Source organism: Enhydra lutris, unplaced genomic scaffold, assembly GCF_002288905.1.
Source record: "Enhydra lutris kenyoni isolate GAN:26980312 unplaced genomic scaffold, ASM228890v2 scaffoldscaffold10, whole genome shotgun sequence".
In the NCBI taxonomy this organism is placed as follows: domain Eukaryota; kingdom Metazoa; phylum Chordata; class Mammalia; order Carnivora; family Mustelidae; genus Enhydra; species Enhydra lutris.
In genome coordinates this window covers 28,106,734-28,131,627 of record NW_019154094.1, presented here as the reverse complement: position 1 = coordinate 28,131,627, position 24,894 = coordinate 28,106,734, and the positions used below count along the sequence as shown (strand labels likewise).

Below are 24,894 nucleotides of genomic sequence, written 5' to 3'. Positions count from 1 at the left end.
ATATAACCAAATTCTTCCTTTTGTACGTAGATAGAAAAGTTGGGATTCCACCCCCAAATCAATTATGTCACTTCTTTTGCTGCACCTGTAGACAGTGTCAGTGGTATTGGGAATCCAAACTAGAGGAACTGGTTGATGCATCTTGACAGTTAGACTCAAAGTCATGGGTCCCATGGTCATGGAAGCCAATTTGGCTGATCTCTCTTGTCCAACTTCAGATCCCTGACTAGTCGCCTGCTAATGGGGGCATTGAATACTGAGTCAGAGAAGATTGGTTTGATTTAAGCCCATCCTAACTCTTAGAAAACATGAGCTAGAGTCTATACCTATTGGATACTGGGTTATCAAAGGAGAGCTCTCACATTAGCCTCTCCATGGGAGGGAGTCATAACTGTAGAAATGAAAAGGGACTGGGAGTTAGTGTACCTGGGTGCACATCTAAACCCCACACATTACGAGGATGCATCTTTAGCCATGTCCCTTGCATCCTTTAAACCTCTGAATCTCAAAGGTCTGTTCTGGGGAAGATTGTCGATATGAACCATTACAAAGAGTGTACACAGGGTGTGCACACAGGTGGTGTGTAATAAGTGATTACTACAGTAACTCTTTTTGCTGTTACCACACTAGCCTTGGCTAACCATGTCTTGATGAGCTTCTGTATTTTTTGCCCCAGCTTAGACTAACAGAATGCCATATACATAGAGGTTCCTCAGAATTTGTGTGGCGGTGTGAAGGTCGGTCTGTAAAATCAAGGCTACATTACTCGTGCCCCTCTTCCTAGGAACCTCATTTCTGACTCTAAATGCTCATTAGGCCTTGCTGGTGGGGAGAGAAAATGTAAACCTTTCAGTGCTTCTTGGGTTTCATCACGACGCCTGCTTTTTCAGGGTGTGCCATAGTCCCACACTGCATGGCAGGCTGTCCTTAAGGAGAGTGTGTGCCTGTGTAGGTCAGGTATTCCATCCAGTGTTTGGTCGGTCGTTGTTGTGGTTTTGTGATTCTTAGCGCCTCCCGCCAGACTTAGGGTTGAGAACCTGAACGGAGATGCCCATGATATCGATGTAGCCACACACCCTCTCAGCACTGTCTAGGATACCAAGTGCAGGTTCCCTGTCTGTCAGAAGCCCCCCTCTCCCCTTCTGCTTCATCCCTGGAGAATCCCTATCTACTCCGACAGTGGGAAAAACCAGTCCTTCCTTGTGTTTCTAGGATTGGGTCAGTTCTCCTAGGAATCTGTGCTTCCAGAATGTAGGTGTTTGGAAAAATAAAAGCCAGGAGGCCACCTTGACATAAACCTGTCGTAGGAAAGGAAGGCTGCCTGCTCTGTACTTGAATGTTGGGAAAGAATAGTTTGGAAAATAGGGGAAGAAGATGGTCAGCTCCTATCTCAAATATTGTTCTTGCCGCATGTATATGTTGAATGAGTATCTTTATGTGTATACATGTGGTGTAGTGTAACACTGTAGTGAAAACTCTTTTTATGGTTGGGGTTCTGCACATGCAAAAGAATGAAGTTGAACCCCTGCTTCAAACCATATACAAAAATCAACTCAAAATGGGTCATAGTCCTAGAAGCAAGGCTGAAACTATAAAACTCTTAGCAGAAAACATAGGAATAAATATTCATGACTTCGTGACTTTAGATTAGGCAGTGATTTCTTTGATATACCAGCAAAGAGATAAATTTAAAAAATGAAAAATAGATAAATTGGATTTTATTAAAAACTTTTAAAGTTTGTCCTTCAAAGAATACCTTCAAGAAAGCGAAAAGACAACCTATAGAATTGGAGAAAATATTTTCAGTTACATCTGGTGAGGGGCTTGTGTACAGGATATATAAAGAACTCATATAACTCAACAATAAAAAGATAAATAACCCAATTTTTAAAAATGGGCCAAGGAGTTGAATAGGCATTTTCCCAGAAAGATACACAAATGGCCAATAAAGTCAAGGAAAAATGCTTAACATCTTTAGTCTTTAGGAAAATGCAAATCAAAACCATAGTGAGACACAACTTCATACCAACTAGGATGATTGTTATCAAAAAGACAATAACAAATGCTGGTGATGATGTGGAGAGATTGGAACCCTCCTGCAAGAATGTAATTTGATGTAGGTGTTTCAGAAAAATAGTTTGGCAGTTCCTCAAAAAGTTAAACATAGAGTTACCATATGACCCACTTAGACTCCTAGATATATATAATCAAGAGAAATGAAAGAATCTCCACATAAAAATTCATACGCAACTGTTTATAGAAGTGTTTTTCAGAAGGGCCAGGGGGAGGAAGCAATCCAAATGTCCGTCAGCGGGTGAATGGATAAACACAATATGGCAGGTCCATAGAATGGAATACCCACTCATAGAAAGGAATGAAGGGTTGATATCTACGGCAGTATGGATGAACCTTGAAAACATTGTGCTGAAAGAAAGAACCCAAATACAGAAGACTACGTACTATAGGGTTCTGTGTATACGAAATGTCAAATAGACAAGTCCATGTAGACAAAAAGTAAGTTGGCGGTTGCCAGGGGCTGAGGGTAGAAGAGATTGGAGAATGACTGCTAATGGGTTACTGGGTTTGTTTTGGGGGATGCTGAAAATGTTCTAAACTCGGGTGGTGTTAGTAGTTCCCCAACTCTGTAAATGTCCTAAGAAAATACGGAATTGTGAAAAAATTCATAATATAGTCAGGTCACCTCTGTGTCCTTTGGCAGTGTCCTTTCTGAAAGGTAGATGGTGGAGCACCTGGGTGGCTCAGTCAGTTACACATCCAACTCTTTATCTCAGCTCAGGTCTTGATCTCAGGGTTGGAAGTTCAAGCCCCAGCTGGGCTCCACAGTGGATGTGGAGCCTACTTAAAAATGAATGAATGAATGGTGGATAGGGCCCTGGAAAACAATGGGAACTTCTTGTTCCTGCTTTCTGAGTGAATGTATGCCTTTAAGGTGTGAATTCATATGTCCTTTCCTGGGGTGAACCACAGAAATAAGTCGTGCCTTACCCTGTGGTCACGTGTTGCCTCTTTGGGCGGCTTCAGCTTTTACATGCTTTGATGCAGAAGTGAACTTGGAAGGAGGGGGTAAAATTCTTATTTAGTCGCTTTATATTGTGCTGTCTGCCCACTAGAAGACTAGTCTTTTTTAGACCCACTAATGTTCTAGAGGGGTTTTGCATACATTATGCAATTTACTCCTACAAAGCCCTATACTCCTATTTTACAGAAGAGGAGCCCAGAGTCTCATGTTAATGAGAGCAGTTAATCACAAAGTCTGTGGTCACGCAGCACAAAGTGGTGAAGCAAGGTTACAGTTGAGACCGTCTGGCCTGATGGGCCCAAGTGCTTAGCAAATATGTACGGGGCTGCATTGATGAACTCATAACAAAGGAAAACCTATCGATATCATATAAATATTAAACTGGGGGTTGCACCACTTGAGACAGAGTTGAGAAAAACCATTATGTTGTAGGCAGTATTTTAATCCCCTGAAAAATGAACCCTTCCAATATGGAAAAGAAGCAAAAATCTGCACTAACATGTTATCACCATTTAAATTCTCTCTCTCTCTTTTTTGTATTTCTGTCATTTTTTCCCCCTAAGATTTACAACCACGGCTCGAAGTGAGAAAAAATCCGCCTTTTAGGTGACCCCTCTCTTTCCCACTATGCTTAATAGCTGTTGAAACTCCCTCTAGTGGTTAAGTCATGATGTGACCCTAAACTTGGCTTTTTAGAGATTGAGTGCGACCCCCTGGACAACGGTGCTTCTGTGAATGCAGAAGACTGTAGGGTCACACCTGTCCCTGGACTGTGCCCCTGCTGTGTGTGGACTAAGGGTATGAACCGCATGTGGCAGAGCTCTGCTGCTATCATCCTCTCTCCCACCTCTGTCCTCTTGACTCAGAAGTCAGATTGTGCATTGATCACTGTTGCTGTCCAGACCAGGAACCACCGAGACGGTAATTTGTAAGATAACAGATCGTGGGGCACATCCTTATAAAATGCTCTGAGCTGTGGAAAGGAGACCCACAAGACACATCTCTAGAGATGTACCTCCTATTTCTCAATTCGCTGTCTTACCTATTATGCAACGACTTTCTTGTAATGAGAAAGGAAAGTGACTATTTAAAATACCCACCCCCTGTACGTGTACACATCCCACACGCATACCAATTCTTTCTCTCCCCCTACCCGCCAGCCTTGGCACTGGATTTTGATTTAGATGAGGCAGAGACAGACTCTTTCATTGGCCAGAATTATTACCGTTGTTTTGGGGAGAGCAGCTTCAAGAGTAAGACCCAGGCTTACCTTAGAGACAAGGCAGACAGATTTGGACAGTGAAACAAGTCACACAGAAGGTAATGACTTGGGCACATTTCTTATTTGACATGATGGTTAAACAGCTCCACTCCTCTGAACCCTCACCCCTTCCCTGCCTCTCTTAAATTGCTTTCTAACCTGCATAAAGCTCACTTAATGAGTACAAGTTCAAGTCCGCTTAGCATTAGTGAGATGTGGGGTCATGAGATTCCATGTGGGATAGTGTAGATCCCAGGGGAATCACATAATTGCGTTGTGGCAATTGCACCACCGTTTTGTCTTCCTTAAAGTGAATAATTATCTTTTCTCTTCCCCCTCCCTGCCCTTAATGTGATATGTGCCACTTTGACCTCTGACTTTCTGACAGAATCTTGAAGTTTCTCATCATCTGGTCGATCGGTAGTGTTTTCATCCCTGGAGACCTCTCTCCTGGAACCTTGTTTCTCTTCTTTCTGGTCTGGACAGCTCTCTGCACAGCTGTTGCCCTCGCATTTTCCATCAAAATCATGCTGGCCTCTTCAGTTCCCAGCTATGTCACATCTCCCATTTCCTGACACCCACATCTTTCTCTTTCTTGTTTTGTTCTTTCATTTCATTCTTAGGTGGTTGTATGTGCATCAGAAACTTCCTGAGAAAGGTGATTTGGAGGTAACTGTTTTAAACTTTTATACATCTGAAAATGCCCTTATTTTGCCTTTATTCTGCAGTAGTGTGGCTAGGAGCAGAATTCTACCAGGTTGGAAATGATGACTAATGACATTGAGTACCTTTTCATGGGCTTATCTGCCATCTATATATCTTCTTTTCTGAGAAGTCTGCTCAAATTTTTGTCCATTTTTTTCCCTTAAGTCACTTATTTTTCTTGACTTTTGAGAGTTCTTTATGTGTTCTAGAAGCAAGTTCTTTTTCAGACACATGAGTCACAAATATTTTCTCTTGGTCTATGGCTTATCTTTTTATTCTTTCAGTAGTGTCTTTTGGAGAGCAGAAGATTTTCATCTTCACAAAGTCCCATGTATCAATTTGGATTATTTTATAGATGTAGTTTTGGTCCCTTTCCTGCTTACACCAGAGTCACAAAGATTTTCTTCTATGTTTGCTTCAAGAAGTTTTTTGTTTTTTTTTTAAGTTTTACATTTAGTTTTATGCTCTGCATTGAGCCAATTCTTGTAAATGGTGTGAGCTATGGCTTGAAGTTTTTGTTTTATTTTTTGCACATGGATATCCTCTTGTTCCAGCACTCTTTGTTGGAAGACCATTACTGTTCATGCAATTGCCTTTGCATCTTGGTCAAAGAAATCAATTGTTCATATATGTCTCCGTCTATTTCTGGACACTCTCTTCTGTTCACTTTCTCTAGCTTGATGCCAATACCATACTTTATTGATTATTGCGGCTTTTTAATAAGCTTTAAAATCAGAGAGTGTTATTTTTCCAGATTTGTTCTTTTTCAAATTGTTTGGACTGTTCTAAGCCATAAGCATTCACGTATGGATCTTAGAATCGAGTTATCAAATTCTGCAGAAAGACCTGTTGAGATTCTAATTGGGATTGTGTGTAGATCAGTTTGGGGAGAATTGACACTTTAATGATAGTACAGCTCTCTGTATGTGAGCAAGGCATATATGTCTACTTATTTAAGTCTGCTTTAATTTCTCTCAGTAATCTTCTGTTGTTAGCACTCAGTTCTTTACATCTTTTGTCAGATGTTTTCATAAGCATTTCATATTTTCATAGTATTATAAATGGCATTTTGAAAAACTTTAGTTTCTGTCAATGCCATTATGTAAATACATAATTTATTTTTGTGTATTTATCTTGCATCCTGAAACTTTGCTAAGCTTACCAATTCTAGTAGCTTTTGTGGGTAAGTTCTGTGAGGTGTTTTTTTTTTTCACATAGATAAATGTATTATCACCAAATAAAGACACTTTTATTTTTTTCTTTTCCAATCCAAATACTTTTTGTTTCTTTTTCTTGCCTTATTGTACTGGTTGGAACTTCTGGTGCAACGTTAAATAGAAGTGATGAGAGCAGACCTTATTGGTCTCTTCCCCATATCAAGAGAAGGCATTCATGTTTTCAGCAGTAAGTTTGATATTAGCTGTAGGATTTTGTAGATGCCTGTAGATGAGAAAGTTCCTTTCTATTCCTGTTTTGCTGAGAGTTTTTTTTTTTAATAAAAAATGATTGTCAGCTTTTGACATCTATTGAAATGATCACATGGATTTACTAGTATAATTTGTTAAGTGACGTGTTGTATGGATTGACTTTCGTATGTTAAACCAAGCTGTATTCCAGAGAGAAATCCCAGTTGGTCATGATATACTATTATTTTTATAGATTCTTATATTCTACTTGCTAAAATTTTGTTTGGAATTTTTGCATCTGTATCCATGAAGGTTATTGATTCTTTACTCTTTTTTTTTTTTTTTTTTTAATGATACTTTTCTGGTCCTTGTTTTGTCTGTTTGTTTTTGTTTGTTCTGAGGGTGAGGCTGGCTTAATAGAATGAGTTGGGAAGTACCCCTCCTTTACATTTATCTGAAGAACACTTATTTATTTTAGCTGGGGAGGGGCAGAGGAAGAGGGAGAGAGAGTCCTGATCAGACTCCATGCTGAATTGGAGCCTGACGTGGGGCTCAGTCTCATGACCCTGAGATCATGACCTGGGCTGAAACCAAGAGTCAGCCCTTCAACCAACTGTACCACCCAGGTGTCCCTGCAATTTTTTTTTTTGAAGAGTTTTTGTGCTTGGTATTATTTTTCCCATAAGTGTTTGGTAGAATTCACCAGTGAAACCATTTGAGCAAGTTTTCTTTGTGGGATGGTTTTTTTTGTTTTAAGATTTTATTTATTTATTTGACAGAGGGAGACCACAAGTAGGCAGAGAAGCAGGCAGAGAGAGAGGAGGAAGCAGGCTCCCAGCCGAGCAGAAAGTCCCATGCGGGGCTCGATCCCAGAACCCTGGGATCATGACCTGAGCCGAGGGCAGAGGCTTTAACCCACTGAGCCACCCAGGCGCCCTGTGGGATGGTTTTTAACTATACATGTCATTTCTTGTATGTATGTATGGTGTATGTATGGCAGTTTGAGTTATGTATGTATGTATGTATGATGTATGGCAGTTCGAGTTATCTATTTCTTCAGTAAACTCCGGTAGTTTGTGTCTTTCATGTTGTTTGTCCAGCTTATCAATGTTATCATTGTTGTAAGGTTAATAATCTTCCCCCATTATCCTTAGAATTCCCTTATTATCTATAGACTCTGTGTTAATATCACCTCTTTCCTGATTTTGCTGATTTTTTTCTCAGTTTTTTTCCTTGAACAGTCTGACTGAAGGTTGATCAATTTTTTGTTTTATCTCAAAGAACTATGTTTTTGTTTCATTGATTTTCTATGTTTTCTACTTGCTGGGTTCTACTCTGATCTCTATCATTTCCTTTCTTGGGTCCAATTTGCTCTTCATTTTAGTTTCTTAACATGAGTTAATGATCAAGTTCATTGATTTGAGACCATTACTTAAGCATTTGTATTATAAATTCTTCCCTAAATTTGTGTTGTAAATTCTACTATAAATTTACTGCTTTAGCAGCATCCCACAAGTTTGACCTGTGTGATTTCACATGCATTCGTTTCAAAATACTTTCTTTTTAAGATTTTATTTATTTATTTGAGAGAGAGGGAGAGCAAGAGCAGGGGGAGAGGCAGTGGAAAAAGCAGGCTCTCCACTGAGTAGGGAGCCCCATAAGGGACTCGATCTGAGGACCTTGAGATCATGACCTGAGCTGAAGGCAGACACTTAACCGACTGAGCCACCCAGATGCCCTGTATTTCAAAGTACTTTCTAATTTCTTTTTTGGTGTCTTTTTTAAACCATAGGTTATATAAAAGTGTTTTATTTAGTTTATAAATATTTGGGGATTCTCAGAGATATTACTCTTACTAATTTTTTGTTTTATTCCATTGTATCAGAGAACGTACTTGTAGGACTTGAGTTCTTTTACATTGATTGAGAGTTGTTTTATGGTCCAAAATATGGTTTGTCTTGCTAAACATTCCATGTGCCCCTTAATATGTATTGTGTGGTTGTTGGGTAGAATATTCTGTAAACGACAACCAGGTTAATTTGAATTTTTTATATTCAATAAAGTTAAAATATTTTATATTCTTACTGATTTTCTGTCTACCCATTCTATCAATTACTGAGAGGAGTGTTAAAATCTTGGGCTGTAAGTGTGGATTCACATATTTGTTCTTGTGCTTTAACAGTTTTTTCTTCATGTATCTTAGAGCTGTGTTGTCAGGAGAAAAAATGCTTAGAATTGTTATGTCATCTTGGTGAACTAACTTGTTTATATAATTAATTTAACTTCTTCATTCTCCATACTATTCTTTGGTCTAAAATTCTCTTAGTGTGATATTAATATAGCATCTCCAGCTTACTTTTGATAAGAAGTAGCACAGTATATCTTTTCTACTCTTATTTTTTTTATTTTAAAATTATTTTATGGTAGATTATGTTCATGAAATCAAGCTAAGGATCGAGGTAACTTACAGTTTTGCTTACAGTCTAAACCTGGGATTTAGGGTGTGCACCTGTGTTTGCGCATGTCCTCAAGTGTGTGGTTTTGAATGAATTCTTACTGTTCTTTTGTTCTCTTAACAATTTTTCTCATATATCCTTGGCTCATAGTAGGTGCTCAGTAAATATTTGTTAACTTGAAAGTTTTTGTGTGCTACCTATAGAAAGGAAAACATTTTAATCCTTTTACTTTTCACCCATTTCTGTATTTACATTTCAAGTGTATTTCTGATAGGGAGTATTATTGGTAGGTCTTGCTGTTTTATCCAGTCTGACATTCCCAACATTTAATTAAGATATTTAGACTGTTTACATTCAATGTGAATTTTAATGTGGTAAGATCAAAATCTATGATCTTGCTATTTTTTACTTGTCTTACTTGCTCATTGTTCCCTTTTCCCTGTTTTTATAACTACTTTTGGATTAATTAGATGTTCCTTATGATTTCTTTTTTTGTCTCTTTTGTTGGATTATTAGCTATAATCTTTTACTTTGTTATTTTAGTGCTTTATTTAGGGTTTATAGTGTAGTCTTCAATGTACCATGGCCTATCTTAAGGGGATACTGTGCCTCTACACATATAGTATACAAGCTTACAAATAGTGTACTTTCATTTCTCCAAACTTTGTGCTATTGTCACATATTTTTCTTTTATTTGTGTTTTAAATCTCATACTGCCTTGTTTTTTGTGGGGTTTTGTTGTTGTTGTTTAGACAGTCCATTTTCTTTTACATTTTTTACTTTTTTAATTTTTTAGTCCATTGTCTTTTAAAGAGATTTTAAATGTAAGGAAAATTTTCATCTATTTACCCATGTGACTACCATTTCCAGTATTCTTTACTCCTTTCTGTAGATATAATTTCCCTTCTGGTATGATTTTTCTTTTTCTTGAAGAACTTCATGTGACATTCTTTGTAGCATGGGTCTGCTGGTGATGGATACTTTCAGCTTTTGGATGTCTGTAAATATCTTTTTTTTTTTTTTAATTTTTAAATTTTCGCTCTTTTTTTCCCTTCCATCTTCTTAATTTGGTTTACTTTACTCATCTCCTTTTAATTTATTAATGTAGGTATTTATGTTATTGATGTCAGACTTTTTTTCTTTTGTAAAGTAAGCGTTTCACACTCTAAAATTCCCTTTCAGCTGTGTGTACCTGCATCTGACATGTTTGTATGTTATATTTTCATTTTCATTTAGTTGTATGTATATTTAAATTTTCTTTGAGATTTCCCTTTAGCTGATGGATTATTTATATGTATACTGTTAGTTTTCATGTGTTTGGAAATTTTCCTGCTGTCTTTCTATTAGTGGTTTCTTTTAAATTTGTTGAGGTTTGTTTATATCCAGGATGTAATCTGCATTGGTGAATATTCCAGGAGCATTTAAAAAAAAAATGGCGCCTTGGCGCCTGGGTGGCTCAATGGGTTAAAGCCTCTGCCTTTGGCTCAGGTCATGATCCCAGGGTCCTGGGATTGAGCCTGCATCCAGCTCTCTGCTCAGCAGGGAACCTGCTTCCTCCACTCTCTCTGCCTGCCTCTCTGCCTGCTTGTGATCTCTGTCTGTCAAATAAATAAATAAAATCTTTTTAAAAAATGTGTATTCTGCTGAAGTGCAATATGTGTCACTTACATACTGTTGGCTAAACTGTGTTATTCATTTCTTCTGGAAACTTCTGGAATCTTTCTTCCTTGCTTGCTGAAATTCTGCCTAGTATTTCTATCAATTGCTGATAGCGGGTGTTTAAGTTCTGAAATGTAATTGTCCATCTCCTTTCCACTCTTTCAGGGTTTTCTTTGTTGTATTTTGAGGCTCTGTTGTTTGATGCACACATACTCGGGGTCATTATATCTTCTTGAGTTGATTTGTTCTTCATTATGTGGTATCTTTGTCTCTAGTAAACTTTGCTTTGAAGTCTACTTTAACAGATATTAATATAACCACTAAACATTTTTTAGATTAATGCTTACATTATCTTTTGCTATCCTTTTCTTTTCATCCTACCCATATTGTTTGTTTGAAGTGAGTTTTTTTTAATAGATGGCATATTATTGGATCATGAGGGGTTTTTTTGTTCTTGTCATTGTTTCTTTGTTTAATCTCCTCCCCCCATGATGGTAGATGCCTACACTCCTGTGTTGGCCTTGATGACTTGGGTGGGAGATGGGATCATAGATGTTCTGTAGTGTTTGGCTGGTGTAGAGCAATTCTTGTCTGAAAGTTTTCTTTCTTGGCAGGCTGCTGCTTTTCTTGTCCTTTGGCTAGAGAGAAAGCCAATTTTTCTTGGGTTTTATCTGCCTCTGCTCATTGGCATTTCGAGGATGCCAGCTCTTCCAGCTCCAAATCTGCGATATATGAAGCACAAAGAAAACCCATAGCACTCACCACCATGTTGTTCCTTCGGTGCCAAGGCTCCTAGCTGGTGTGCCACCTTCTTGCCACTTTTCATAGTCCTCTTCTGTTTAGTTTATACGCAGTATTCAGGATTTTTCACTGTACCAAGTACAAGGAATTGGGAAAAGCATGTCGACTCCATCTTTCTGGAGGCAGCGTTCTTTCCCATTGTTTCAGAAGAGACATTTCACTGCATCTAGAATTCTAGGTTGACTTTTTTTTTCTTTCAGTACTTTAAGTAAGGAGACTGCTTCCCTATCTTCTTGCTTTTATTATTTCCTATGAAAAATCTTCTCAAATCTTTATTTTTGTTTCTCTGTTTATAATGTGTCTTTTTTTTTCCTGGTATTGAGCAATTTGATTATGCTCTGCCTCAGTGTAATTTTCTTTATGATTCTGTGTCTGGAGTTCACGGAGATTCTTAGACCAGTGGGTTTACATCTCTTTTTTTTTTTTTTTTTTTAAGATTTTATTTATTTGACAGAGAGAAACCACAAGTAGGCAGAGAGGCAGGCAGAGAGAGAGGAGGAAGCAGGCTCCCTGCTGGGCAGAGAGCCCGCTGTGGGGCTCAACCCCAGAACCCTGAGACCATGACCTGAGCCGAAGGCAGAGGCTTTAACCCACTGAGCCACCCAGGCGCCCTGGGTTTACATCTCTTAAGCAGCCCCTCTCCAAAAACAAATGACTCAACCAACCCTACGGCAAATGCTCCACTACTGTTCATTTGTAGTTCAACTCCGTTGTTCACCAGATTCCATATCGTTATTTAGTAGGTGTACATATGCTGTGTACACCAGATACACAGGCCCTTTTCCTAGGTGTTTTAGTTTTAAACACTTGGGAGCATAATTTGAAAACTTCCCTAAGTCAAAGGCCCATCTCGTCTTTTAAATGTTAGAGAGATAAATGGAGGGAGGTGGAACTTGTCCTCCAGAGGTGAGTTTGCAAATGTAGGAACACAGACTTGGAACCAGGTGACTTGGGTTTGAACTCCACCTCTTGCTGTGTGATTATGGGAATGTTCTTCAGCCCTTCTGAGCCTTCAATATATAAAATAGGGATGATAATCATACCTACCTACAGGACTGTTATGTGAAATAGATAAGTAAATGTGGAACATGGTTAAGCATTCATGAAATGGTACCTATTGTCATTGCTGGTAGTTTGTTTTAATAGCCTTTAATTTTTTTAAGATTTTATTTATTTATTGACAGAGACACAGTGAGAGAGGGAACACAAGCAGGGGGACTAGGAGAGGGAAAGCAGGCTTCTCGCCGAGCAGGGAGCCCGATGTGGGGCTCAATCCCAGGATCCTGGGATCATGACCTGAGCCGAAGGCAGATGCCCAACGACTGAGCCACCCAGGAGACCCAATAGCCTTTATTTTTAAAGCACTTTAGGTTCATGGTAAAATCAAGCAGCAAGTACAGAGATTTCCCTTAAACATGCACATATACAACTTCCCGCACTATCAAAATCCTCCCCTAGATTTGTACATTTGTTATAATCAGTGAATCATCATTATTACCCCCAAATCCATAGTTTACATTAGGGTTCACTCTTGGTCTTGTATATTCTGTGGGTTTCGACAGATGTAGGATGATATGTGCTCACCATGGTAGTATCATACAAAAGAGTTTCACTGCCCTAAAATAACCCCTTTGCTCAGTCTGTTGATTCTCCCTTCCCCTACCCTTGGCACTACTCACCCTTTTGCTACCTCTGTAGTTTTGTTGTTTCCAGAGTATCATCTGTTTTGACTGATAGGGTATAGGGCCTTTTCAGGTTGACGTCTTTCACTTAGTCATATTCAATTAAGCTTCCTCGTATCTTTTCATGGCTTGATAATCCCATTTCTTTTTTGTCACTGAATGCTATTCCATTTAATGGACGTACCACTTCCATTTACCAACTCACCTACTGAAGGACATTCAAGGTCGCTTCCATATTTTGGCAACTGTGAATGAAGCTGCCATAAACGTCTGGGGGCAGATTTTTGTACAGACACATTATCAACTACTTTTGAGTAAATACCAAGTAGCCGTATTGCTGGATTGTATGGTAAGAGTGTGTTTAGTTTTATGGGAAACTGGAAACCGTCACCCAAAGTGGCTGTACCATTTTGCATTTGCACCAGTGTGATTAGAGTTTCCATTGCTCCATGTCCTCAGGGGCATTTGGTGGTGTCAGGGTTTTGGGTTTTGGTCATTCTGATAGGTGTGTAGTGGAATGGAATCTCGTTGCTTTAATTTTCAGTTTCCCGGGATGCCTGGGTGGCTCAGTTGGTTAAGCAGCTGCCTTCTGCTCAGGTCATGATCCCAGTGTCCTGGGATCGAGTCCCACATCGGGCTCCTTGCTCATCAGGGAGCCTGCTTCTCCCTCTGCCTCTGCCTGCCATTCTTTCTGCCTGTGCTTGCTCTCTCTCCCTCTCTCTCTCTCTGACAAATAAATAAATAAAATCTTAAAAAAAAAAAAAACTACCTTTAATTTTCAGTTTCCCAATGACAGACAATGTGAAGCCTCTTTTCATATGCTTATTTGCCATCTGTATATTTTCTTTGGTGAGCTGTCTGTTCAGATCTTTGCCCATTTTAAAATTAGGCTGTTCATTTTCTTCTTGTTGAGTTTTAAGAATTCTTTGTTTATTTTGGAGTTGTTGCCATTTTGATTTGAATTATTATTGTCTTCAGTGCTATATGGGTTTTCTTGACACCTCAGCATTCTAGGCTGCAAAAAATTTTTTTTAAAAATCTGTTTTCTCTTTTTGGAGGGAGAAAAATTATCTTCACCTGAAAAAAATTACAAGAGTTTTCCCCAGGATTACCTTGATCCAAAAAGAATTTCAGGCTGCCTCTTAGGTATAACGGTGGCCTCATGGGGCTTCCATGCTGTAAATCCCTCCCTACAAAATTAGCTTATGCCATGTGTTTCTTAATAATTATCTTATTAAGTAGTAGGAAATACCTGCTCAGCATAGCATTGCCTTTCTTCTGTGTCTTCCATAGGTTTATGTAAATGAACGAGGACCTCTGCTCTAATCAGCGGCAGTGACAAGTAACAAGCCACCCTAACTTCTAGAGGACTGTGCTGGCCTAGATCATTCTATAACAAATAGTCACTAATGCTACTGAAGAAAAATATGTCCCATTGCAGGTGAAGGATGTATTATATTCTCTGGTTTCCCTCCTCCCACCCCTTCACTATGTGTCAGGAGATTTATATCAGGGGATTCATTTTCATTTTATGTCTTTTTATTTACGCACCAGTTCCTTTGCAAGTAATTTTAATTCTCCCTTTTATGAGAGTGAGGTTTTGTGTCTGTGTATTCCTATATAAGATAAAGGAAATGATTGTTTTTAATGCAGATTTGAAAGAAATATAATGGATTTCAGCTACAACAATTTCTCCCCATTTAGAGGAGATGAACACCTAGTTAGATGAAGAACGTCATTTCTCGTATAATTTGAATACATCCTGTTTCCATGACAACTTGTACTTACCAGCTTGCCTGGTAAAAGAAGTGTTTGAATTCTTTCTTTGAGAGAAGATTTGACCAGACACTGGGATTCCAGTTTTTTAATTCCAATAATTTAATTCCAGTTTAGGGGTATGTCTCTTCTTAACATGGGCTGCTTTTGAAGGAAACAAACCCAAAGATCATTGGGGGGTGGGGTGGGGAGGTAACTCCACCTTCAGAATAAAAGGAGAGGATTCCCAGGCCAAATGCTAATGAACCCAGGAAATGATATTGCTGTAGGTTGTACTCATTTTCTGACATCTTCCAGTTAAATCAAATCAACAGGGTGATGTAACAACTTATTAAGATGCTATTTGATTTGACAGAGAATGACTCAGTTACTCATTGCCATCTGGACACTATAATCATTAGGCTTGTTTCCTCACTATGAACTTAGGTCTTGCCTTTATGGGTGGTCTGTGTCCTCTTAGTGCTGAATTTCGATTCTTGCAAGGAATATGGTTTTATTAATGATTTTCCCTCAGAATGAACGATAGGAAATTATTTGCATCATTAAACTATGCTTGTGCAAAACATGAAAAAGATAGTACTATATTTTATGGACAAGATGATGTTTTATGTCATATGAAATATTTTAGTCCATAAGGCAAGAAAGAATGACCCCTTTAGGGCCCTTTTAGGGCATTTTAGGAATGATAGAGAGTTAACTCCAAGTTAGGATAATTCGGAGTTTAGTTCTGAGGGACCTGGAAGGTTTTGAAAGGACAGAAGTGATTCTTAGCTATCTCCAAGATCGTACTCAATGATGATAAATATTTGTGACCCAAAACATGTGTGCACAGTAGTCTGTGGGGTACCAGGTTTATCATAACTCCCATTAGAAACCACATTTTTTAAAGATTTTGTTAGAGAGAGAGAACAGAGTGAGCCAGAGAGAACAGAGTGGTGGGGAGAGGGGCAGAGGGAGAAGCCAACTCCTCTCCTCGATGAGCAGGAGGCCTGCTGAGCCCAGGACCCTGGGATCATCACCTGAGCTGAAGGCAGACACTTAACCGCTTAACCGCCTGAGCCACCCAGGCACCCCTGTTGCTTTACTTTTATATTTACTTAAGCAATCTCTACACTCAACCCTGAGATCAGTAGTCCCATCCTCTTCCAATTGAACCAGACTGGTGCCCCAAAACTAAGGAACTGTTAAAGATATACCATACCACGCAACTTAATGTCATGTGCATAATATGTAAAAAATGAAAGCCAACAGGAAAGAAGGAAAAAAATCACAATATCTCTATGTATTGGGAGTATGCAATTCAAGCACTTGGTTAATGGAAAGAGATTGAGTAACCACAGAGATTTCTTTGACCTCAAATTCTGTTTCCAAATTCTGATTCCTAATGTTGCACTTTGCTCAGTAGCTGCAGTTCTGAAAATTTTATGCAATTAAAATTATTTTTGGGGAAACAAATAATATGGCTTTATTCCAAACTTGCTTTATTTTCCTTTTCTAATTGCCCATCAATTGATAATAGCTTTGCAAATTTTAGAGGACTCAGCTCTTAAGAAGTAAATGACTTATAAAATATTTTAATATTCACTTTAATGAATGTTTTAATCATAGATTCATTATCCAGATATTTGTTGAATATTCAGTACACGAGGAATCTTTAAAATACTTTCTGAGGAACACAAAGGTGACCTCCTGCCCCTTCTCCCCCCGCAACACAAGGAACATAGACTAATACCAGAAATAAGGTATAGATGGTCATTTTGTAACATGACTCATCACCCCTAATATCTTGCTGAGTAAGTTTATATTTTTTCTGTATGATGATTTCTTCTGTCATAATAATGTGATTATTTAGGCTTAAAAATGAAGCTTTGGAGGGGCGCCTGGGTGGCTCAGTGGGTTAAAGCCTCTGCCTTCGGCTCAGGTCATGATCTCGGGGTCCTGGGATCGAGCCCCGCATCGGGCTCTCTGCTCAGCAGGGAGCCTGCTTCCTCCTCTCTCTCTGCCTGCCTCTCTGCCTACTTGTGATCTCTGTCTGTCAAATAAATAAATAAAATCTTTAAAAAAAAAAATGAAGCTTTGGAAAGCACAGTGCCCTTTCTCAAGAGTACAGGCTTGCACAAGCTTCCCCTAAGTGATTTCTGAGCCATAAGTGAAGGCGCAAAATCCGATCTTATCCCTGAAGAACCTCTTCACTATGAAGAAGTAAGCAGCTTGCTGCGGACTTACCCCACCACGCAAGCAAGCGTCACCTTGCAGTAGGGACTGGAGGTTTCCTGCTTGGATGCGGGCCACCAAGTACTCTGTGGACACGCTCCTGGTGTGACCAAGGCTTCTGGATCACCCAGGACGGGTTGGGGGGGGGTGTTGGTTCTAGGATGTATGTTGCTGAAATTGGGACAGTCTCAGACAAACTGGGAGGGCTGGATCTATACACTCTTCTCTCAATCTCTGAAGAGTGCCAAGAAGAACACCTATATTCAAGTAGCCTAGAGGCTGTCGCATTAGCTCCGCCGGGAATTGTAATAAGGAAACAAGAACCAGTGAGTGTGTGGCATTTTGTGGCTCGTGGAGGACCTCATCTCCAGGCAGCACTGGGAAGCCAGTATTAATAGTCCATGCATTTTTTCAGTTGACGAGAAAGAAGACTCAGAGAGGTTAATAGATTTGTCCCAGATCACACAGCTGTTAAGTGCGGGCTCAAACACACACTTGGAGGTCTTCCTCTGATCACGTTGCCCCTCTACTGACCATCTCTCCTTCCCTTTAAAACATTTCCAAAGACCAAGCTGAAGCCTGCTGGCTTTCCTTTTCAGGTGCATTCTCTGCCCTGAGCATCATCACAGCTTTAGTTCATTGGGAGGCCAGGGGAACTTGGATAACGAGTCTGTGATAGGGAGCCAGTGATTTGCAGAGAATTACACTTGTTGCAGTGTTGCACGTAATGGGGACAAACCTTGGTAACCATCTGCATGCCAGCAGTAGGAGTGGGTTTTGTTAACCTTGGATATAAAACCTCCAGTTACTTATTCAGGAGTAGCAGAGAACTAGAATCTGGTAGAAGCCAATTACGGCCAAACCACTAGCAAGTCCAGAGAACAAAGGAGAGGAACGCTCTCCTCTGGAGGAAAGGGGGAAGCTGGAAGGCTGTTAAAACCAAAAATCCACTAGCGTCAACTGGGAGCTCAGAGTATAGAGACTTTCCATTGGCTGAGTTGTGACTACATCTCAGGGGCTGGGCTGTTGCTGGAGGAGGAGGAGGAAAGCCTTCCTCCTGCTGGGGTAGTGGTGAAGGTGGGTGTATTGGCTTGCAATGTACATCTCTTCCTGTTGGGTATGCAGTTAGCCACAGTGGTAGTGCTGAGAGCTTCCTCTGGCCTCCTGACTCCATTTTACGTGAGGTTTCCTGTATTAATTTTCACAGCTAGATGAATTGTTGTTCTTCCAGTCAGTGAACTACTGGGCAGTCACAACAAAGATCCCTTAACCTGAATTCTTGGGCCACAGAACAAAGTCATTGGGACTTCTTTCCTAAGGCAAAGCAGGCCGTGGTAAGGGGTTTGGGCACCTGTTCAGCCATGCCTCCAGAACCCTAGATATCTTGCCCCTTTCTGGAGTTTTGTTTGGTCACTGAGCTCCTGTGACAGAACTTACCCTGGCCCTTGAAGGATGGAGAATTTGGGTGGGCAGAGAAGAGAAGGCTCAGGAAAAAGTGGGGAGATGAGAGTACATACAGTAGGTTTACTGAGAGGGGAGTACACAGATCATACATTGAGTCGAGTCCCCCATGTGCCAGACGCTGCACAAGAAAGTGGGGAGGCACGGGGGGCAGGGGAGGAGCTCGCAGGCCTGCCTTCGAGAGCTCCTGCCCTGGCAGAGCTGAAGATGCGGCAAGGAGGAGAGGGTGCATCCAGATATAGATATCTATATCTCAAAATACATATACTTGCTCTATGTTAATACATATACATATGTTTGAAATATATTAATATATCTTCAAGTATATGCAAATTTAGGTATGTGTATATATAATGGAATATATTTGGAAATATACTTGCAAATGTATTCGGAAAGGTGGCTGGAGTAGGAAGACTGCAAATGCTAGACTGGAGATGCAGACTTCAGCCTGTGGGAGAGAGGCAGCCCTGCAGGTTGAGCAAAGAAGCAGCGGGGAAAAGGTGCTTTTTAGGAAGAGTAATATACCATCCTCAGAAAGGATAAACCGGCAGAGGAGAAAGACTAGACATTGGGAAACAGATTCACTGACTGTTCCTTTCAACCAGCAGCTGTTGTATACCCAGTTCTTTTCCTTCACAGACCTTGGCGAAGTGCCATCCACGTGGCCAGACCTAGGCTGGGTACCAGGGGCTGGTCCTGTTGGACCAGATGTCCTGGGGTGGGAGATGGGCAGTAGATCCGTGCAGCTATGACGCACGTGCGGGTGATCATCAGTGGGGATGAGGACCTGCTCTGGAGGTGGACGGTGGGGTAGCCCCTGCCCAGGAGGCCAGAGTGGGAGAAGAAGCTAGTCATGCAGAGCAGAGACCGGGCCTTTCAGTAGAGGAAACAGCCTGTGTAGATGCCTCGAGGCTGCAGAGAAGCTGTGAGGAACGGGGCGAGTGCAGCCATGTGGCTGGAAAGGCAGGAAGCCTCTAGAAGATCCTGAGCCCTGTTTGCAACCAGAAAGAGATGGTGAGAGCCAATAGGAAGCTGGCGAAGCACGTTAGGCACGATTGAATCGGTGTTTGGAGACAACGGCTGAGACTACTGTCTGGCCCCGGGTTGGAGGGGCAAGTGCCGCAAGCAGGGAGACTGGTCAGAAGCGTGTCGTGATTGGCCAGAACTCAGGAGGTGAGGACTGGGAGTGGGCGTTATTGGTGGGAATAAAGAAGGAAAACCAATGCAGGCGATGCAAGAGGAGCAGAACCAGGACCGCGTGGTCGGTGGGAAGCTGTGGATGTGGAGGGTGCGTCTGCGGAAACATCCCATTTTCCAGGCGCAGTGGTTGCAAGGACGTCAGTGTCCTCATCGCAAATACTCAACAAATGTTATTTCGTTTACCCCTTTCCCTTGCCCTTGCGGCTCTGAGCCAGACCCTCAGGGGTCTTCTAGATTCTAGACAAGTAAAATGGGTCGAGCTTTTCCTGTGTGCAGCTTACAAGGTGCATAAACAAACCTATTTTCTCCTACTCGCCTCACAGCCTACTACTCCTCCTCCCTGTGGAGGGAGCTCTTGCTTCCTCCACCTTCCGAGGGAGGAATCTGGCATTCAGCAAGGTTAATAAATGACCGAGGTCACAGAGCTTACCCGTGGCGGGATCTTGGTTAAAGCAGGCTTCGGTCTCACTAAAGCAGTAACTCTGAAACCACCTCATAGCCTCCCGCGACACCCTCAGTGCCCCAGAGGTGTTTCAAGCCTCCTCTTCGTGCCCCCGCCCCGCCCCGCCCCCAGCCCGCCTCCTCCAGGCCCCTGCCGGAACTGACCACCTTCCACCTGCCTCTGCTGGAAGCTTCAGCAGGGCCTGGGCCTCCTTGGCCCCTGAATCTTGAGAGACTGAGGTCTGCCATCTAGCGGCTACCGCTTTCCTTTTTATTCAGCGCTTTTAAAAGAAAGGAAACCGGGAGTTCCCACATACAAGACAGGCCTGCGTATTTATAGCATCACACCCTGTAAACAGGAAACTTCTCAGTCTTAGAGAAGGAGCCTGGTAACGTAAACATAGCATATTGGCAATGAGTTCCTCCGCCCATTCAACAAACATTTAAATATATATATAATGCATGTATGTGTATGTACATATATATTTAAGTGTTTGTGTTTATATATATTCATTTATACACACACACATCTATATTCATTCCACTGGAAAGTAAGCTCAGTGAGACAGGGATTTCTTTTGTCTGTATTGCTCACTAATGAATTTCAAGAGCCTAGAACAGTGACATTTGCGTAGCAGACATGCAACAAATATTTACTGAATGTACAATAAACGAGTACCTAGGATTAGTGCACCTTTACTGTACACCGGGCACTTGACATGGGTGTTTTCTCGTTTACTCCTAGCGATGACTTAAGAGACAGGGAATGTCAAGATGCTTGTGTCTTAGATGTAGAGACTGAGCCATAGAGGGACAAGAGGTTTACTAGGTCTGGGGAGAGCTGCTGGGTTTTGACCCAGCCTTGCTGGCTTGAGAAACACTGCCTTGAACTACATGCACAGTGCCCCTCGTCTGCTCTGTGTGCAGGCGTCATATGTGACACTGCCGCCATTTTGATGGGTGGTAGAGATGCCTCCAGGGAACCACTAGCCGTTCCCCTCCTGTGTTTTGACTCCACTGAGTGAAGTTTTCCATCCCATAGTACTATGACAGGGGCAGCAAATAGAGGGAATTCAAGAAAGGCTGGCTGGCCAACAATGAGTCCCTGTCACTAGCTAGCTGTGTGGCTGTGTGACCTTGCACAGTGCCCCCACATCTCAGCTTCCTCATTAGTCAAAGGCAGAAACAGAGTTAGGATGCCTGCCTTCCCTTCTAGCTCCAATATTCTACTATTCCTGTGACTCCCAGGGAGCTGGATGAGAGTGAAGAGAGAGGACCACTGGTTCCTAGGCAACCAGTACCCGCCTCACCCATGTTGCCATGGTGACGATGGAAGTTGGGCTGATGGGATTACCAGCTCCTGCTAATTGCATATGAGAGCTCAAGGTCTCTGTCTCTTGCTTGCTGGCTGGCTTGCTCTTACTTTCTCATTCTTCTAGGAACTGCGGAAAGATCTCCTCTCCTCCATCTGCAGCGTCCCCAAGGCAGCCCTAGTGCAATGGAAAGCAACTGGAAATGCAGTCTAGTTGTGCCTCTGAGCAGCTGTGTGACCTTGGGCAGGTTACTCGGCTTCTCTGAGCCTCTCTTTCCCCATATGGAAAATGAAGGTGTTGGAATAGGGACCCCCATCTAAGGCTCTTCTCAGCTCTCAAATCCTTTGATGCCTAGGGAGCATGTCAAGGGAGCAGACCACATTGTTACTAGGCAACCAGCAGGCACCCTGCCCAAGTTGCCTTGGTGACTGGATACTAGAGGGGAGGGGAGTAGCTGCTGCAGCTAATTGCTTAATTATTTATGAATGCCTCAAGTCCTTTTTGTTGTTTTCGTTGCTAGGGGCTGTGGGGTCACCTTCTCTTCCTCCCTCCTGCTACCCCAAGTCGTCTGAGGTGCACATTACCCAGTGGGAGAGCACGTTGGCCTGGATCTCAAGCTACTTGCATTCTAGTCCTGCCTCTGTCATTTCCTAGAGCTGTGGCCTCGGGTAAGTCACCTCACCTCTCTGGGCCTCAGTTTCCTCATTTGTAAAATGGGGGGCTCGCTGCGATAATCTCCACATTTCCTTTTTACCCTGAATTTCTAATTCCTGCTGTTCAGTTGTGAAGTGGGGAAGAGGAGGGGAATTCTCCTAATTTTTTATCTTCTAAGGAGGAGTCTGAAGAGCGGTAACAATAGTTAAGTCTCTTACACATTTCAGACAGGAAGGGGATGAAAATTAGGCCCATTGTTCTCTGCTTGCCTCTCATCCTAGCCACGTGGCCTGACCTGTTTTATTAATCTTAAGGTCATTTAAATTTTATGCTTTTGTACATCACCTCCTTCCAAAATGGATCTGAGGGGTTCACAGTGTAAGATGCATATGTGCAGTTAGGTCATTAAAATAAATATAGGAGTAAGTTAATATAAAAATACTGATGCTGCTTCATTGGTTATTACCAGTGTTCTGATTAGGCATCAGATGTAATTCTGAGCATCCTGGAAGCCAAAGCAAAAAGAGGGAGGTACATAATTGTTATTTAATAAGGAAAAATTGCCAGACAGATCCTTGTTGTAAATTCTGGAAGTAATTTATCATGTGGTACTTACTCTCTTTTAGAAACTGCAGATAAAACTTTTAAGCTAACCCTTTCTTGTCGACAGTATTGTTGAAGGACAGAAGGAAGAAGCTAGACTAGACAATTTGACAAGTCCTTATCTAATTAGAAGGCAAAAAGTGCCTTCCTACCTCAGAATTTTATGAAGATAACTATCACTTAATAAACATAACTCCAGAATCAACCATTACTTCTAAATCAGTTATATAGAAATTTATGTAACCACTTTGCACCATAACTTAGCAATATGTGTCAAATTTTTTTAATGCAGACCAAAATTCTACTTCTCCTAACTTATTCTGAAATAAACTTGGGCAGCTGAAGAAAGACACTGAATATAAAAATGCTTATGATAGCATTATTTATAAAGGAAAATAACTAAACCACATAAGTCTTGAGGGCTAGTGAATAAGATTATATTATTTCTTTACAATGGATTGTTTTGTAGCCCTTGAAGTAAAGGTATATGTTTTGATATGGAAAAAAAAGATCTTCAAATACATAATGTTAAGTACGTAAGGAGGTGCAGCAGTGGTATAAAATGCTTCTATTTCTCTTATAAAAGATATAGATAGGTATAAATTTCTGTATCTAGATACACACTTTTATGTGCCTACTTGCATTTTTCCGGAAGGAAACTGTTAACAGTGGTTTCCTCTGGGCAGGAAGATTGATAGCCTTGGGTGGGAGGGAGACTTTCTATTCACTGCCTTATTTTTACTATGTGGACCTGTTCATTCTCCACTTAGAGAGGCAGTAGAGCCTGGCAGTTAAAAACCTAGACTCTGGGTTCTATCCCAGTTATATCACTTATTAGTAGTGTGACTTTGGGATTAATTTAACTTCTGCATTCTTCATCTATAAAATAGTCCCTTCCTCACTGGATTGCTATTAGGATTAAATGAATTAATACACTCAGAACAGCCTAAACAATACCACATATGCTTTTTCTTGAAAAAAATAAAAGGGAAAAAAAACACAAACAAAAAAAAAACCCTGCATCTAACCAAAAGGAGCCTGGGATCTCAGAGCCAGAGGATTTTATTAGTATGTCAATGCTTTCAGCATCATATGTTGTATATAAAGTATGTTTGAAGCAGAGATCACAAAGCATTGGTCTCATTTAGCTTGTCATTTTATCTGAACTTGAATACCTTTTAGGCAAGGCACCTACCTTGGGATTCACAATAGGCATTTACAATCCTTGAACCTATCTGGTCTTACAGCTCCTGTTCTAGTCCATCCCAGTGAATGCTCAAGCTAAGAGCTTGCTAGGTCAGGTAGAAAATCTGAGACGATGGAACTCTCCATCCACAGCTGCTACAGGCAGGAAGGGACTAACCAAAATTAGAGCTTCAAGAGGGCATCCATGCCCATGCCAGTTATGACATGTGTTCACAGCCCCCAAGGAGCTGTGCCAAGAGGATTCCTTTTTCTTTGGACCCAGGAATCTTACAGCCACAGGGATTTCCTCTGTCTTCAGAAGTTCAGAGAGCAGAGGGTTCTGTGTTCAAGAGTGCCCGGTTTCCTCTTTCCTTGCAGGTGCTTTGGGGCAAGTCTGGGGACTTAGGTTGACTTTGGGAACCTTCCTCTGAACTTGGCCACACTCTGGGCCAGACTTAGTCCCTTATGATAGACACTTGGCGGCCCTGAAAGGGTGGGATGGGAGCTGTGTTCCCTTAAAATTAGCTGAGTTAGGAAATGTGCTCACCGTGAGGAACGCAAAACTGACCCATCACAACCTCATGCCCAAGTCAGTGGCTCCTGGCTTGTGTCAGTCTGGCCCTCCCTTTGGGCACTCTCGGGCATTCCAGTCTCTTCATCCATTTGGCCAGCGGTTCCCCTTGCCATCTCTGTCACATCCGACTGTGCTTCCATCTGCCCTTCCATCCCTCCGTCCTCCTCCAGCCATCTGCCGGCTTTCCCACCCGTCTTTCAGACCGCTGGTATTTCTGTGCACCCGTCCTCCCCTCCCACCATGTGCGTCTGAAACGCCATCCACTGGTCCATCCGTCCATCCCTCCATCTTTCCGAAACCCGCCCGTCCATCCCCCACTGGCCTCGGGCTGGCTGCAGAACCAGCCCCCTCTCTCTGGCCGGTCCTGTGTTCCCGACCCCCCAGAGCCCGCTCATCCGTGCCCGGCTGCAGCTCTGCCCTCCCCCGGGCCGGCCGGCCAGCCGTCGGTCCGCCGCCCGCCGGG

At 41.6% G+C, this 24,894-nt stretch overlaps 1 protein-coding gene across 1 annotated transcript in view; it reads left to right on the top strand.

The window, feature by feature from the left end:
* The first annotated feature begins 21,860 nt into the window (after nucleotides 1-21,860).
* The window catches only part of LOC111144320 (eukaryotic translation initiation factor 4E family member 3), a 39,825-nt gene continuing 36,791 nt past the window's right edge, over nucleotides 21,861-24,894 (top strand). The window contains exon 1 of the mRNA XM_022498563.1: nucleotides 21,861-22,083. The gene's annotated coding sequence lies outside the window, so the exon portion shown is untranslated. The remainder of the gene's footprint in view (nucleotides 22,084-24,894) is intronic.